The 18,182-nt window shown below is 47.1% G+C and overlaps 1 pseudogene; it reads left to right on the top strand.

The window, feature by feature from the left end:
• The first annotated feature begins 7,511 nt into the window (after positions 1 to 7,511).
• On the top strand, positions 7,512 to 7,642 carry LOC137373275 (U2 spliceosomal RNA; annotated as a pseudogene).
• The last annotated feature ends 10,540 nt before the right edge of the window (positions 7,643 to 18,182 follow it).

Here is an 18,182-nt window from a genome sequence, read left to right as displayed (position 1 = left end):
ATTCTGGAAGGATGTTTTCGGTTAGGTGAGGTGTCGCAGAGTCAAATAATCGGATGCCACTCAAAGTCTCTCCAGATGCGGTTGATGAACAGTCTGTGTTGGGTAGGTGTTCGTGGCAATTTAACTGCCGCAAGCGTCACATACGTCTTCTGTCGGGTGCAGCAACAGGTCTGCTTGGGTTTCGAAGCAGCAGTTTAGCAGTAGGAGAATGCTTCAGATTTCAGGATTTTCTTAGAACGCTGGAGGCAGAAATTCTTCAGGGACCAGAGGCAACAGGAATCTGCTACCTTTCAAATGCAGGATTCCTTTTCAAGAGATACAAGTTTCCTTTACAGAGAGAGGTAACACCTTTCTGGGTCTTGTCTCTGGCTCCAGGCAGGTCAAGCAAAGATTTCAAATGCCTGCTCTTTGGCCAACTCAGAGGCTTTTCAAGGGTCCAAAGTTAAAAAAGAACCTTCCTGAACATGGTCACATGTCCAGTCACAGTGTCTCCCCCTGGTTCAAAAGCTGCTCTGAAAGGTCAAACCCCTGCGATTTCCTTGAAACTGCTGACCTTCCTGCCCTTTTACAAATTCAACTTCCTTTCAAAACACCCAGAAAGTTTTACTCTTTGTTCTGAACTTCCTTTCAAAACATTGCTGGAATTCCAATTATTTTTGCAGGTATCTTTCACTGAGCAACATCCTTTTTTTTAGTTTTTTTTTGAAACACATAGAAGGCCAAGATTTTGGTACAAAAATAAAACCTTTTGTGACCAGAGCAAAATGAAGCAGAAAAAGGATGCATATGACAGATGGCCAAGTAGATAATACAATTGAGAACCAGGCGGAATATAGAAGGTTCACAGGGGAAATGAAAAAACAAATGAGAAGCATAGAGAGAGTAAGAGAAGAGACTGGCAGATAACATAAATGGGAATCTAAAAGTCTTCTATAGGCATATAAATAGTAAAAGGGTGGTGAAAGGAGGAGTGGGGTTGATAAGGGACCTAAAATGGGATTTATGCATGGAGGCAGAGGGCATGGTTGAGGTACTAAATGAGTACTTTGCATCTGTCTTTACCAAGAAAGAAGACATTGCTGAAGTAATGGTGAAAGAGGAGGTAGTTGAGACTTTGGATGGGCTAACAATTGATGATAAAGAAAGGAATTAGATGGACTGGCTGGATTAGAAGTTGAGAAGTCACTGGGACCAGATGAGAGCCATCCAAGGATAGTGAGGGAAGCGAGGATGTAAATTACGGAGGCACTAGCCATAATCTTCCAATCCTCCTTAGATACAGGGATGGGTCCCAGAAGACTAGAGAATTGTGTATGTTACACCCTTGTTCAAAAAAGGGTGTAGGGATGAATCCAGCAACTACAGGGCAGACAGTTTAACCTAATTAAGGAAAACCAGCATGGATTTGTTAAGGGAAAATTGTGTCGAACTAACTTGCTTGAGTTTTTTTGATGAGGTAATAGAGAAGGTTGATGCAGTGTACAGGGACCTCCAAAAGGCATTTAATAAAGTGCCATGTAACGGCTTGTGAGCAAAGTTAGAGCCCATGGAGTAAAAAGGACAGGAGCAGCATGGATACAAAATTGGCAAATGACAGGAAATAGAGAGTAGATGTGAATGGTTATTTTTTGGACTAGAGTAAGGTATATAGTGGGGTTCTCCAGGGGTCAGTCTTAGAACCACTGCTTTTCTTGTTATATATTAATGATCTAGACTTGTATTTACAGTGCACAATATCAAAATATGCAGATGAGACAAAACTTGGAAGTATTATGAACTGTGAGGAGGATCGTAATAGACTTCAAGAGGACATAGATAGGCTGGTGGAACGGGCAGACAATTGACAAATGAAATTAATGCGGGCAATTGATGAATCTTGGAAGGAAGAATCAGGAGAGGCAATATAAAATAAAGTGTAAAATTCTAAAGGAGGTGCAGGAGCAGTGGGACCTGGGGGTAAGTGTGCACAAATCATTGAAGGTTGCAGGACAGTTGGAGAAATCATTTAATAAAGCGTACAGAATCCTGGGCTTTATAAATAGGGGCATAGAGTACAAGAACAAGGAACACTGTTTTGGTCTCAACTGGAGTATTGTGCGCAGTTCTGGGTACCACACTTTAGGAAGGATGTGAAGGCATTAGAGAGGGTGCAGAAAAGATTCACAAGAATGGTTTCAGGGATGAGGAACTTCAGTTACGTGGATAGATTAGAGAAGCTGGGGCAGTTCTCCTTGGAGGAGAAAGTTGGGAGGAGATTTGGCACAAGTGTTCAAAATAATGAGGGGTCTGGTCACAGTAGATAGGGTTAAACTGTTGCCACTGGCAGAAGGGTCGAGAACCAGAGGACACTGATTTACGACGATTGGAAAAAGAAGCAAAGGCCGACGTGAAGAAAAACTTTTTTTTAGGCAACGAGTGGTTAGGATCTGGAATGCACCACCTGAGTGTGGTGGAGGCAGATTCAATCATGGATTTCAAAAGGGAATTGGATAATCATCTGAAGAGAAAAAATGTGCAGAACTATGGGGAAAAGCTGGGGGAGTTGGACAAGGTGAGATGCTCTTGCAGAGGGCTGGCATTGACACAACAGGCTGATTGGCCTCCTTCTGTGCTGTAACTATTCTATGATTCTAAATTAAAAAGCAGGATCTCAAGGGTTATAATCTTTGGATTATTACCTGAGCCATGTGCAAATTGGCGTACAGGTAAGCAGATTAGAGAGGTAAACGTGGCTGAAGGCGTGGTATGAGAATGAGGGGTTTAATTTCATGGGACACTGGCCCCAGTACTGGAACAGGAAGGAGTTGCACTGTTGGGACAGCATCTACCTGAACTGGGCTGGGACTAGGGTCCTAGCAGAAAGGATAAATAGGGCACTCACAGGTAGGGACAGCTCAGGTGGAAAGGTAGTATAAATAATAGTTCAAAAAGAAACAAAAGGGAAGTGAGTGGAGTAACAGTGAGAAGCACTCAAGTAAAGGGACATGAAAAGATGTAAAGCAATTAATTAAACCTGGGAGAGTGTACCAATAAATGTGAGTAAAATATTAGAGCAGTAGTACAGGTTAGGGTGCGTGACCCAAATAGAACCATAGAAAAATCACAGCACAGAAGGAGACCATTCAGCTCGTTGTGTCCATGCCGCCCAATCTAATCCCACCTTCCAGCACCTGGTCCAAAACCTTACCGGTTACAGCACTTCAGGTGCAGAGCCTGATACCTTTTAAAATAATTGAGGGTTTCTGCCTCCACCACCATTCCTGGCAGTGAATTCCAGACACCCAGCACCCTCTAGGTGAAAAAGTTTTTCCTCAGGTCCCCTCTAATCCTTCTACCAATCACCTTAAATCTGTGCCCCCTGGTAATTGACCTCTCCGCTAGGGGAAACAGGTCCTTCCTGTCTATTCTATCTAGGCCCCTTATAATTTTGTACACCCCTATTAAGTCACCCCTCAGCCTCCTCTGTTCTAAGGAAATCAACCCTAGCCTATCCAATCTTTCCTCATAGCTGCAACTTTCGAGCCCTGGCAACATTCTTGTAAATCTGAAATTATTTCAGATTTCCAGCATCCGCAGTATTTTGCTTTTATTCTTGTAAATCTCCTCTGTACTCTCTCCAAAGCAATTATGTCTTTCCTGTAATGTGGTGACCAGAACTGTATGCAATACTCCAGCTGTGGCCTCACCAGCGTTTTATATAGTTCCAGCATTATATCCCTGCTTTTGAATTCTATACCTCGGCCAATAAAGGAAAGCATTCCATATGCCTTCTTCACTCTATCTACCTGTCCCGCCACTTTCAGGGACCTGTGGACATGCACTCCAAGGTCTCTCACTTCTTCTACCCCTCTCGATATCCTCCTGTTTATTGTGCATTCCCTTGTTTTATTTGCCCTCCCCAAATGCATTACCTCACACTTATCTGGATTGAATTCCATTTGCCACTTTTCCACCCACGCAAGCAAACGATTGATATCTTTCTGGAGTCTACAGCTATCCTCTTCATTATGAACCACACGGTCAATTTTTATGTCATCAGCAAATTTCCCAATCATGCCTCCCACATTTAAGTCCAAATCATTAATATATACCACAAACAGCAAGCGACCCAACACTGAACCCTGTGGAACGCTACTGGAAACAGCTTTCCATTCACAAAAACATCCGTCAACTACTATCCTTTGTTTCCTGTCCCTGAGCCAATTCTGGATCCAACCTGCCACATTCCCCTGTATCCCATATGCTTTCATTTTACTGACCAGTCTGCCATGTGGGACCTTGTCAAATGCCTTACTAAAATCTAAGCAGACCACATCCACTGCACTACCCTCATCAATCTTTCTTGTTACTTCCTCAAAAAACTCAATTAAGTTAGTAAGACATGACCTTCCCTTAACAAATCCATGCTGACTATCCCTGATTAATCCGTGCCTATCTAAGGGCAGTTTATCCCATCCCTCAGAATAAATTCTAACAATTTACCCAGCACTGAGGTCAGACTGACCAGCCTATAATTATTTGGCCTATCCCTCATACCCTTTTTAAACAATGGTACAATGTTTGCAGACCTCCAATCGTCTGGTACCTCGCCTGTATCTAGTGAGGATTTGAAGATGGTCCTTAGCGCATCCACTATTTCATCCCTAGCTTCCTTTAACAACCTGGGATGCATTCCATCCAGCCCTGGTGATTTATCCACTTTCATGGATGTCAGACCCACTAGTACTTCCTCTCTCATTATGCTTACGTATCTAATATTTCACACTCCTCTTTAACTACAATGTCTGCATCAACCCTCTCCTTTGTGAAGACAGACAAAAAACTCATTAAGAACCCTGCCCACATCTTCTGCATCCATGCATAAGTTCCTTGTACATCTCTGACAGGCCCTACCCTTTCCTTAGTTATCCTCTTGCTCTTAATGTACTGATAAAACATTGTTGGCTTTTCCTTGATTTTACCTGCCAATAATTTTTCAATACTCCTTTAGGCTTTCTAAAGTATTAAGATTTTTGTGATCATCATAAGCTTTCTTTTTCTGCTTTAACTTACCCTGTAAGCTTCTAGACAACCAGGGGGCTCTAGATTTGGTAGTACCACCCTTTATCTTTGTGGGGATATGCCTACACTGTGCCTGTAGTATCTCACTTTTGAATGCCTCCCACTGGTTTGCCACTGATTTTCCTTCAAGTAGCTGTATCCAGTCCACTTTCGCCAGGTCACCTCTCAGTTTCTTAAAATTTGCCTTCCCCCAATTTAGAACTTTTACTCCTGTTCTATCTTTGTCCTTTTCCATGATTATGCTAAAACTAACTGTATATTATGGTCACTATCTCCAAAATGGTCACCCACTGTTACTTCCTCCACATGCCCAGCTTCAAGATTGAAGACTAAATCTAGAATTGCGCCCCCTCTCGTTGGGCTTGTTACACGCTGGCTAAAAAAGTTCTCTTGAATGCAGTTCAAGAATTTTGTCCGCTCTGTGCCTTTCACACTGTTTATATCCCAGTTGATATTGGGGTAGTTGAAACCCCAACTATGATTGCCCTATAGTTTTTGCACTCAGAAATTTGCCTACATATTTGTTCTTCTACCTCCCTCTCACTATTTGGGGTCTTTAGTACACTTCTAGTAGTGTGGCTGCCCCTTTTTCATTTCTGAGTTCCACCCATATGGCCTCATTTGATGATTCATTTCGCATATCATCCCTCCTCAAAGCTGTTATTGATTCTTTAACTACTAATGCTACACCCCCTTCTTTTTTTTATCTCCCTCTCTATCCCGCCTGAAAACTCTACATACAAGGATGTCGAGTTGCCATTCTTGCCCCTCCTTAAGCCAAGTTTCTGTTCTAGCAACAATATATTGCCATGTGTCTATCTGTGCCCTCAGCTCATCGGCTTTATTTACTATACTCCTTACATTTAAATAAATACCTTTTAACACTGCCAAATTCCTGTGCTGCACACCTTTTAACCTTTGCTTCTTCTATCTTTCAGAGTCACTCGCTAATTTTCTACCTCCGGTTCCCTGCCCTGAAATTGTCCTATCTGAGATGGCACTCAGGTTCCCATCCCCCTGCCAAGCTAGTTTAAACCATCCCGAACAGCAATAGCAAACCTTCCTGTAAGGATATTTGTCCCAGTCCTGTTCAGGTGTAGACCATCTGGCTTATATAGGTCCCACCTTCCCTAGAACCGGTTCCAATGCCCCTAAAATCTGAAGTCCTCCCTCCTGCACCATCTCTCCAGCCACACATTCATCTGGTGTATTTTCCTATTTCTATACTCACTAGCACGTGGCCTTGGCAGTAATCCGGAGATAACTACCTTTGAGGTCCTGCTTGCTAATCTTGTTCCAAACTCCCTAAACTCAGCCTGCAGGACCTCATCCCTCTTTCTTCCTATATTGTTGGTACCAATGTGGACCACAACCTCTGGCTGTACACCCTCGCCCTCCAGAATGCCCTGTAGCTGCTCAGTGATATCCATGCCCCTTGCACCAGGGAGGCAACATACTGTCCTGGAATCACGTCTGCGACCACAGAAACGCCTATCTGTTCCCCTAACTATAGAATCCCCTATCACTATTGCTCTCTTGTCCTTTCTCCTCCCTCCCTGTACAGCTGAGCCACCCATGGTGTTCTAGTCATGACTCTCATTGCACTCTCCAGAGGAACCCTCTTTCCCATCGGTACTCAGAACTGAAAACTGGTTAGAAAGTGGGATGCCCTCTGAGGACTCCTGCACTACCTGCCTTGACCTTCTTGTCTGTCTGTAAGCGTTCTTTATACAAACACATGGAATATAAAGAATAAACTGAATGGATTACACTTGCGGATTCAACTTGGAGGGTATGATGTAGCCAATGCTGAGAAATGGCTGCAAGACAGTCCGGACTGGGCACTAAATACACCTGGTTATAAGGTCTACAGGAAAGATATGGAAAATGGTAGAGGAGGGGCCTCAGTGATTAAGAATGAAATTGTTTCAATGATAAGAGAGGATGTAACGAGAGGTAAGCAGGCAGGGGGGATGTTATGTGTAGAATTTAAAAATGGAAAAGGATTTAAGATTGCAGCAGGAGTTGTGCATTGGCCCCCTTGGTAGCAACTGTGAAGTGGTAGATTGCATAAATGCAGAGATTGAGCAGCGTGTAACTTAACTTTCATATAAAAAGGGATAAGCAGACCAGCACATGTCAGAAAGGTAGTCAATTTCTTAAGTGTGTCCAGCATAGTTTTCTGCAGCAGTTTGTCCTAGAGCTAACAAAGAGGCATGCCATAATAGATTTAGTAGCGAGTAAAGAGCCTGATTTAGTTAACAGCCTAATGGTGCATCAACATTTATCTGATAGTGATCATAATAGAACGGTGGTGTTTGAAAGTGAGAAATGCAAATGGCTATTAAGATCCTAAATTTAGGTAAGGCTGACTTAAATGGGATGAGACAGAGACTGTTCACAGTAAACTCGGCAAATCTTTTAATGGGTAAACGACAGAAGTTCAGTGGGCAGCTTCTCGGCCTTTTGGCTAAGATCAAGTGTAGTATCTGTTCTTATCAGTGCTTATTTGATTGAGAAGAGACCATGATCATTGCCTTTTGATCCTGGGGAAGCTGTGAGTAAAATGGCTATAACCAATTTTCGAGCTTCGGGCCAGGGAGTGCGCAACACCGTTCGGGTGGTCGTGAAGGACAAGGAAGGAGATGCACCGGTCGATCGCACCTTCTTCATCAAGAAAATTCTCTTCGATTGCTGCGGATTTCAAGCGACGGACGTCTTCTGCCTGCAGGATTTCCCCAGCAGTGGATACTTCGACGTGACGTTCCGGAACGTGGCGGGATGCATCAAGTTCCTGAAGGCGTTCAAGGAGAAAGGGGACTGGGCGCCACTGTCGATCCTCACAGCAGAGCCGCTCTTCACGCTTCCGTCACAACGGGACCGGGTGGTGACGATTCACCTCTACAACCCCCATGTTCCGGTGGTGGATGTACTCACCTTTCTCGCCAGGTACGTCGAGGTGGCCAGCAGCAGCACTGATGTCAAGGACCCCTTTGGGATCTGGACCAGCAAGCGGCAGGTCAAGGTGACCTTGAAGGTAGATCCCAGCGGAGCCATCATCCACCCTCCCTCCAGCTTCGCTATCGGGGGAAGTCGAGGCTTCTTGGTCTACGCTGGGCAGCCCAGAGTTTGCCGCACCTGTGGCAAATCTGGTCACATGGCAGCCAACTGCACGGTTGTTTGCAAGAACTGCAAGGAGGAAGGCCATCAGACCAAGGACTGTAAGCAGACTAAGTGTTGCAACTTGTGCGGTGCGGCAGGCCATCTCTACAAGACCTGCCCCAAACGTTGCCTCAGCTATGCTCAGGCGGCAAGGTCCAAGGAAAGGCCGGGAGAAGGTTCGACGAAGGCGTCCGCTGTTCGAAAGGAGACCAGCAACCTTCTCCGCAGTGAGGAACTTCAACCTGAGAAGGTAGGGGAGGCAGCTGAAACCAACGACTCAGCACCTACCCAGCGCCCGGAAACCCCTCCTCCACAGACAGAATCAATGGAGGAGGAGGCAGCAGATGCACAAACAGGTCAGTGGCAAGTGGTCCAGAGGAAAACCACAAAGAAAAAACATCCCAAAGCCACCACCCAAACCAGTGGCAAGAGGAGGCACTCTTCTGAATCAGACTGCAACAACTCCTCTTCACTGGACGGGGAAATGCTGGAACGACAGCCCCTTCAAAAGAGGCGGCAGAACTCCGAGATGGATGATAAAGCATCCCAGCCCCCGGGCACTGGAAGCTGTGATGGGCCTGGCGTGCCCCAACCCCAATGCCCCACACGTAACGACGTGGCCAACGCATCTCAGCTCCGGGACACTGGGAGCAAAGACACGTCTGGCGCACCTGAGCTCCGGGAGACCAGGAGCTGTGATGTTTTCGAGGAGGAACAGATGGAAGCAGCTGAGGACAACCCAATGCTCTCTGCCTACAAGACCCTACAAGACCCCCCCGATGTCACCCGAGCGGCACAAACCCTGCATGAAAAATCAGGAGGGGTTTCTGAGCCCAACCAACGTGAAACTGCTTGCGCACACGATGAGTATGCAGGAACATCCCGAAGGACTGGGACTAGCGAGGACAAATGGTATGGGAAGCAACAACTAATTTTTAGTAAAAAATGGGTGTAAGAATTGCTTCCATTAATGTGCGTAGCATTAAATTGACTACGCGATGTGTTTCAACCTTGGATTACCTTGCCAAGGTCAAAGCTGACCTACTGTTTCTGCAGGAGTGTGGAATACCACACCTCAGCACCTACAGGCAGTGGTCGCGATGGTGGTCCCACGGGCCATCGATCTGGTCGGGGGGTAATGACTGCCATTCCTCCGGCCTGGGTATTCTGCTGCGGGGAGGTAACTTCACCATCTCCGAAGTTAAGGAGGTGGTGGGCGGCCGCCTCCTCGTAGCAGACGTGATGTACAACAACGCTCCGCTCCGGTTGATCAACGTGTACGCCCCGGTACAACGCAGCGAGCGGCTGACCGTCTTCCAGCAGCTCCCACTGCTGCTGGCGACGTCCAGGCCGGTCATCCTAGGCGGTGACTTCAACTGCATCATCGATGCGGCTGGACGATCCGGCAGTGACGACAGCAAACTGGACGCTACGTCCAGATTCCTAGTAGAAACAGTTAAGGATGCCAAACTGCACGACGTCTTCAGCAAACCTGCAGACGGAGCGCAGCGCAGATACACATGGTCAAGATCGGACGGGTCTGCCCGTTCCAGGATTGACTTCCTGTTTGTGTCCCGTGCTGTCACGGTCAGATCCACCGACGTCAAGCCGGTGTTCTTCTCCGACCACTGCCTCTTACTGGCCGACTGTCACTTACAGGACGACCAGCGGGTTGGCAGAGGGACATGGAAGCTCAATGCGACACTGCTGACCCCAGAGAACGTTGAGGAACTCAAAAGGGATTACAATGGTTGGAGGACCGTGAAACCCCTCTTTGAGTCTCCAGTTCACTGGTGGGAAGCGATTAAGGAGAACATCAAGAGGTTCTTCATCCACAAAGGTGTTCAGAAGGCGAGAGAGAGACAGAGGGAACTGTCCCGACTCCAGAAAATTATGCAAAATCTACTCCGGTTGCAGTCAATGGGGGTCGAGGTCAAGGAGGACCTCCAAGAGGTGAAGAGCCAGCAGGCCTCGCTCTTTGCCAAGGAGGCCTCCAAGATCATCTTCCGGTCCAGAGTCCGCTCCATCGAGCAGGATGAGACGTGCTCGCGTTACTTCTTCCAAAAGGTACACAGAGTGAGCTCTGTTATCAGCAGCCTGAAGGAAGAAGATGGCTCGGTAACGTCTTCACAGTCCGACATACTAAGGATCAGCAAATCCTTTTATGCTGGGCTGTATGACGCGAAGCCCACAGACAGCAGAGCCTCCCAGTCCTTCCTGTCATCTATCACAGAGGTCTTAGATGACAGCAGGAGGGAGGGACTGGACAAGCCGCTAACTCTGGACGAGCTGACAAAGGCCGTCGAGTCTTTCGAGACGAGTAAAACACCCGGGAGCGACGGCTTACCGGTCGAGTTGTACTCGATCCTGTGGGACTGGGTCGGCCCGGACCTGCTGGAAGTATACGAGAGTATGCTCCTGGCCGGCAGAATGTCAGAATCCATGAGAAAAGGCATCATCACCCTCATTTACAAGCAGAAGGGGGAGAGGGCAGAAATCAGAAATTGGCGGCCCATCTCACTGCTTAATGTTGATTACAAGATTCTGTCCAAAGTCATAGCCAGTCGAGTCAAGTCTGCTCTGGAGTTGGTGATTCACCCCGATCAGACCTGTACTGTACCCGGCAGGAAGATCTCTGATAGTCTCGCGCTACTCAGGGATACGATCGCCTACGTACGGGACAGGAGGGTGGACACCTGCCTCATCAGCCTGGACCAGGAGAAGGCTTTTGACAGGATATCGCACACCTACATGATGGACGTGCTTTCCAAAATGGGGTTTGGGGAGGGAATCTGCAATTGGATCCAACTGCTCTACACAAACATCAGTAGCGCAGTCTCAATCAACGGGTGGGAATCGGAAAGTTTCCCGATCAAATCTGGAGTCAGACAGGGCTGTCCTCTCTCCCCGGTCTTGTTTGTTTGCTGTATTGAACCCTTTGCGGAGTCTATTAGGAAGGATGCGAGCATAAGAGGGGTGACAATCCCAGGCAGCGGAGGCACTCAGGTCAAAACCTCCCTGTACATGGATGACGTCGCCGTTTTCTGCTCGGATCCGCTGTCCGTGCGCAGACTGATGAGCATCTGCGACCAGTTCGAACTGGCCTCGGGAGCCAAAGTTAACCACGGCAAGAGCGAGGCCATGTTCTTTGGCAACTGGGCTGACCGATCCTTTGTCCCCTTCACCGTCAGGTCAGATTACCTGAAGGTGCTGGGGATATGGTTCGGAAGGGCCGGGGCGTGCACCAAAACATGGGAGGAGCGAGTAGCCAAGGTACGACAAAAGTTGGGCATGTGGGGGCAGCGATCTCTCTCCATTGTGGGTAAGAACCTGGTCATCAGGTGCGAGGGGCTCACGTTGTTGCTCTACGTGGCGCAGGTCTGGCCCATACCCCACTCCTGCGCCGTGGCAGTCACCCGAGCCATTTTCCGCTTCGTCTGGGGATCTAAAATGGACCGGGTCCGGAGGGACACGATGTTCAAATCTCTGGACAAGGGCGGTAAAAATGTACCCAACGTGGCCCTCATCCTGAGGACCACCTTCGTGTGCGGCTGCATCAAGCTGTGTGTAGATCCTCAGTACGCAAGTTCCAAGTGTCACTACGTGCTGAGGTTTTATCTGTCCCCGGTGTTGCGAAGGATGGGCCTGGTCACATTGCCGCGGAACGCTCCATGCAGTTGGGCGGTGCCGTACCACCTATCCTTCGTGGAACAGTTTCTGCGGGAAAACACCTTTGACCACCGGTCCATCAGGCAGTGGTCTGCACGGAATGTCCTCAAGGCCCTACGGGAAAAGGAAACGGTGGATCCTGTCGGATGGTTCCCCGAGCAGACCGTCAAAGTCATTTGGCGGAATGCCTCATCACCAGAACTTTCAAACAAGCACCAAGACGCAGCTTGGCTGGTGGTGAGAAGGGCCCTCCCTGTCAGATCCTTCATGCACACCCTAAGTCTCGCCCCCTCCGCACAATGCCCCCGCGTTGGCTGTGGTGGGGAAGAGACGGTCGCCCACCTCCTCCTGGAATGTGCCTTTGCAAAGCAGGTGTGGAAAGAGATGCAGTGGTTTTTGTAAAGGTTCATCCCAAGCAGCTCTGTAACACAGGAGTCTGTGCTCTACGGGCTGTTCCCAGGGACGCACACCGAGACAAACATCAACTGCTGCTGGAGGACTATCAATTCGGTGAAAGACGCCCTTTGGTCTGCCCGAAACTTGCTGGTCTTCCAGCGCAAAGAGTTGTCCACCGCCGAATGTTGCAGACTGGCACATTCCAAGGTCCAGGACTACGTGCTGAGGGACGCACTAAAGCTTGGGGCAGCCGCAGCAAAGGCTCAATGGGGAAAGACCACAGTGTAAGGTTCCCCCACCAAGCTGGACTGAGGGGCTGGATCCATGGGAAACCCCTCGAACTGTATCGTTAATATTCTCAATTGCTGTAAATGTAAAACTGTAATTGACATGACAATTGTGAAACGGAAGGGTTGGGAAGAAACTCATGACAGTATTGAAGGAAACTGATCTCCCTTGCAATGTGTGTATTTTTTGGTGCTGTTTGGAAACTGTTTGGCAATGTAATTTTTACAGATTTTTATGAATAAAGTATATTTTGGAAATAAAAAAAATAATAATTTAATGTGATACAAAACTAATTTATACTCTTAAGGGGCAAGAGCTCTATTTGCCAAAAGAGACAGCTATGGACAACTAAAGAGAAAAGACACAACATATAACTAAAAGAAAAAGCGCACATAAATGCAAACAAAAAAAAATCACAGATCCTGGACAATGGGAAAGATACAAAGAACACAAATGTTGACAAAACAGATAGTAAGAGCCACAAAACAGGAATGTGAAAAGAAACTTGCATGGGATGTCAAAATCAACACTTTTTTAGATTACGTTAGGAAAAAGCAAGTGATCAGGAGCTATGTGAGCCCCTTAAAAACTGTTAATGGTGATCGTCAATGGAATTAAGGAAATGGACACAATGAATAATTACTTTGTGTCAGTATTTATAGTAGAGGAAGAGGTCTGCATTCTAGACAGGGAGTCACCATACAGGGTAGGTGGTGACGGAGTGGTATTATCACTGGACTAGTAACCCAGAGACCCAGGGTATTTCTCTGGGAACATGGGTTTGAATCCCACCACAGCAGAAGGTGGAATTTGAATTTAATTATTAAATCTGGAATTAAAAAGCTAGTCCAATGATGGCCATGAAACCATTGCCAATTGTTGTAAAAACCCATCTGGTTCACTAATGTCCTTTAGGGAAGGAAATCTGCTGTCCTTACCTGGTCTGGCCTACATGTGACTCCAGCAATGTGGTTAACTCTTACATGCCCTCTCAAATGGCCTAGCAAGCCACTCAGTTGTACCTAACCTCTATGAAGTCAATAAAAAGGAATGAAACCGGACGGACCACCCGGCATTGACCTACGCACCGGAAACGACAACGGCAAAGCCAGCCCTGTCGACCCTGCAAAGTCCTCCTTACTAACATCTGGGGGCTTGTGCCAAAGTTGGGAGAGCTGTCCCACAGACTAGTCAAGCAACAGCCTGACATAGTCATACTCACGGAATCATACCTTACAGACAATGTCATCTGCCATCACCATCCCTGGGTATGTCCTGTCCCACCGGCAGGACAGACCCAGCAGAGGTGGTGGCACAGTGGTATACAGTAGGGAGGGAGTTGTCCTGGGAGTCCTGAACATCGACTCCGGACCCCATGAAGTCTCATGGCATCAGATCAAACATGGGCAAGGTAACCGCCTACTGATTACCACCTACCGCCCTCCCTCAGCTGACGACTCAGTACTCCTCCACGTTGAACACCACTTGGAGGAAGCACTGAGGGTGGCAAGGGCACAAAATTTAGTCTGGGTGGGGGACGTCAATGTCCATCACCGAGTGGCTCGGTAGCACCACTACTGACCGAGCTGGCCGAGTCCTAAAGGACATAGCTGCTCGACTGGGTCTGCGGCAGGTGGTGGGGGAACCAACACGAGGGAAAAACATACTTGACCTCGTCCTCACCAATCTGCCTGCCGCAGATGCTTCTGTCCATGACTGTATTGGTAGGAGTGACAACCGCACTGTCCTTGTGGAGACGAAGTCCCGCCTTCACATTGAGGATACCGTCCATCGTGTTGTGTGGCACTATCACCGTGCTAAATGGGATAGATTTCGAACAGATCTAGCAATGCAAAACTGGGCATCCATGAGGCAATGTGGTCCATCAGCAGCAGCAGAATTGTACTCAACCACAATCTGTAACCTCATGGCCCAGCATATCCCCCACTCTACCATTACCATCAAGCAAGGAGACCAACCCTGGCTCAATGAAGAGTGCAGGAGGGCATGCCAGGAGCAGCACCAGGCATACCTCAAAATGAGGTGTCAACTTGGTGAAGCTACAACACAGGACTATCTGCATGTCAAACTGCACAAGCAGCATGCGATAGACAGAGCTAAGTGATCCCATAACCAATGGATTAGATCTAAGCTCTGCAGTCCTGCCACATCCAGCCATGAATGGTGGTGGACAATTAAACAACTAACTGGAGGAGGTGGCTCCACAAATATCCCCATCCCCAATGATGGGGGAGTCCAGCACATCAGTGCGAAAGATAAGGCAGAAGCATTTGCACCAATCTGCAGCCAGAAGTGCCGAGTTGATGATCCATCTCGGCCTCCTCCTGAAGTCCCCAGCATCACAGATGCCAGACTTCAGCCAACTCGATTCACTCCACGTGATATCAACAAACGACTGAAGGCACTGGATACGGCAAAAGCTATGGGCCCTGACAATATTCCGGCAATAGTACTGAAGACCTGTGCCCCTAGCCAAGCTGTTCCAGTATAGCTACAACACTGGCATCTACTCTGCAATGTGGAAAATTGCCCAGGTCTGTCCTGTACACAAAAAGCAGGACAAATCCAACCCGGCCAATTACCGCCCCATCAGCCTACTCTCAATCATCAGTAAAGTTATGGAAGGTGTCATCAACAGTGCCATCAAGCAGCACTTGCTTAGCAATAACCTGCTCTGTGATGCTGAGTTTTGGATCCGCCAGGTCCACTCAGCTCCTGACCTCATTACAGCCTTGGTTCAAACATGGACAAAAGAGCTGAACTCAAGAGGTGAGGTGAGAGTGACTGCCCTTGATATCAAGGCAGCATTTGACCGAGTATGGCATCAAGGAGCCCTAGCAAAACTGAGGTCAATGGGAATCAGGGGGAAAACCCTCCGCTGGCTGGAGTCATACCTAGCGCAAAGGAAGATGTTTGTGGTTGTTGGAGGTCAATCATCTGAGCTCCAGGACATCACTGCAGGAGTTCCTCAGGGTAGTGTCCTAGGCCCAACCATCTTCAGCTGCTTCATCAATGACCTTCCTTCAATCATAAGGTCAGAAGTGGGGATGTTCGCTGATGATTGCACAATGTTCAGCACCATTCGTGACTCCTCAGATACTGAAGCAGTCCGTGTAGAAATGCAGCAAGACCTGGACAATATCCAGGCTTGGGCTGATAAGTGGCAAGTAACATTCGCGCCACACAAGTGCCAGGCAATGACCATCTCCAATAAGAGAGTATCTAACCATCTCCCCTTGGAATTCAACTGCATTACCATCGCTGAATCCCCCACTATCAACATCCTAGGGGCTACCATTGACCAGAAACTGAACTGGAGTAGCCATATAAATACCGTGGCTACAAGAGCAGGTCAGAGGCTAGGAATCCTGTGGCGAGTAACCCACCTCCTGACTCCCCAAAGCCTGTCCGCCATCTACAAGGCACAAGTCAGGAGTGTGATGGAATACTCTCCACTTGCCTGGATGGGTGCAGCTCCAACACCACTCAAGAAGCTCGACACCATCCAAAACAAAGCAACCCGCTTGATTGGCAACCCATCTACAAACATTCACTCCCTCCACCACCGACGCACAGTGGCAGCAGTGTGTACCATCTACAAGATGCACTGCAGCCATGCACCAAAGCTCATTAGACAGCACCTTCCAAACCCGTGACCTCTACCAACTAGAAGGACAAGGGCAGCAAATCCATGGGAACACCACCACCTGCAAGTTCCCCTCCAAGTCACAGACCATCCTGACTTGGAACAATATCGCCGTTCCTTCACTGTCGCTGGGTCAAAGTCCTGGGACTCCCTTCCTAATAGCACTGTGGGTATACCTACCCCAAATGGACTGCAGCAGTTCAAGAAGGCAGCTCACCACCACCTTCTCAAGGGCAATTAGAGATGGGCAATAAATGCTGGCCTGGCCAGTGATACCCACATCCCATGAATGAATAATAAAAAAAAAAATACTAATGTAAGCAAAAAACAGTTGTTGTGGAAAAATCTAACCACTCTCAAGTCCATAGGTTTAAAGCAAATTAAGACTTTGTTTCAAGCATATGCAAGGGCGAAGCTTCTGGTAACCCAAAGAACTTCTCAATAATACAGAGTCTACAGCACACATTTATAGGATACAATTGTCATTACTCATTGATCACACTACCCCCGGTGCATACCAGGTTTACGACTTGATCAATAAACTGGATTGTATGGCCCCCAACAAATGTTTCCTGTTATCTCAGCCCTCAACCTTGACGCTGCTAGTTTCCATGGTTTATTGTTGCTTGTCTAGTCTGTAATTTCTCCTTATCTCTTTTCTTAGTGAAGCAAGGACAGCATGTTTACACAGGCTGTTTGAGGCAATTAAGTACTGAGTTGTACAATTGCAGAATAATGGTCAAGTATCCCAACTGGTCGAAGGGTCCCTCATAACTACAGTGTTTCTTCTAAGATTATTAATGCATTCTAATGTTAAATCTACTAATGTTGACCCTTTGGCCCCACTTCACAGTAATAGAGAAAATAATGGTTCCAAAGAGTGACAAAATCCCAGGATCAGATGGTTTCCATCCCAGGGTTTTAAATGAAGTAGGTGAGAACATTTCAGGCATCCTAACTATAATCTTCCAAAGTTATCTTGTTTTGAGAAAGCCAGCACAGATTTGTTAAAGGCAAATCATGTTTAACTAACTTGATTGAGCTTTTTGATGAGGTAACAGGGTTAATGAGGGTGATGCAGTTGATGTGGTGTACATGGACTTCCAAAAGGCACTTAAAGTGCCACATAATAGGCATGTCAGCAAAGTTGACGCCTATGGAATAAAAGGCACAGTGGCGGTATGGATATGAAATTGGCTGAGTGACAGGAAACAGAAAGTAACGGTGAATGGTTGTTTTTCAGACTGGAGTTAGGTATACAGTGGTCACTGCTTTTCTTGATATATATTAATGACTCAGACTTGCATGTACAGAGCACAATTTCAAAATTTACAGATGACATGAAACTTGGAAGTATTGTGAACTGTGAGGAGGACAGTGAATGCAAGAGGACATAGGCTGGTGGAATGGGTCGACAGGTGGCAGATGAAATTTAATGCAGAGAAATGTGAAGTGATAATTTTTTGTTGGAAGAACAGGAGAGCAAAATATACTAAAGGATACAATTCTCAAAGGGATGCAGGAACAGAGAGACCTAGGGGTGTGTGTGCACAAATCATTGAAGGTGGCAGGGCAAGTTGAGAAAGCACTTGAAAAGGCATTTGGGATCCTGGGCTTTATAAAAAGAGACATGGAGTACAAAAGCAAGGAAGTTATGATGAACCTTTATAAAACACTGGTTCGACCTCAACTGGAATATTGTGTCCAATACTGCGCACTGCACTTTAGGACGTATGTGAAGGCTTTAGAGGGAGTGCAGCAAAGATTTGAGAATGATTCCAAGGATGAGGGACTTCAGTTACATGAACAGATTGGAGAAGCTGTGCTATTCTTTTTAGGGAAGAGATTTGACAAAGGTGTCTAAAATCATGAGGGGACTAGAGAGAGAAACTGTTTCCTAGGATGGACATGAGGAAGAATTCTTTTATGCAGCGAGTGA

The sequence above is a fragment of the Heterodontus francisci genome, chromosome 8, assembly GCF_036365525.1.
Source record: "Heterodontus francisci isolate sHetFra1 chromosome 8, sHetFra1.hap1, whole genome shotgun sequence".
Classification (NCBI taxonomy): Eukaryota; Metazoa; Chordata; class Chondrichthyes; order Heterodontiformes; family Heterodontidae; genus Heterodontus; species Heterodontus francisci.
The sequence above is the reverse complement of the archived record's forward strand: the minus strand, read 5'-3'. Positions and strand labels throughout refer to the sequence as shown.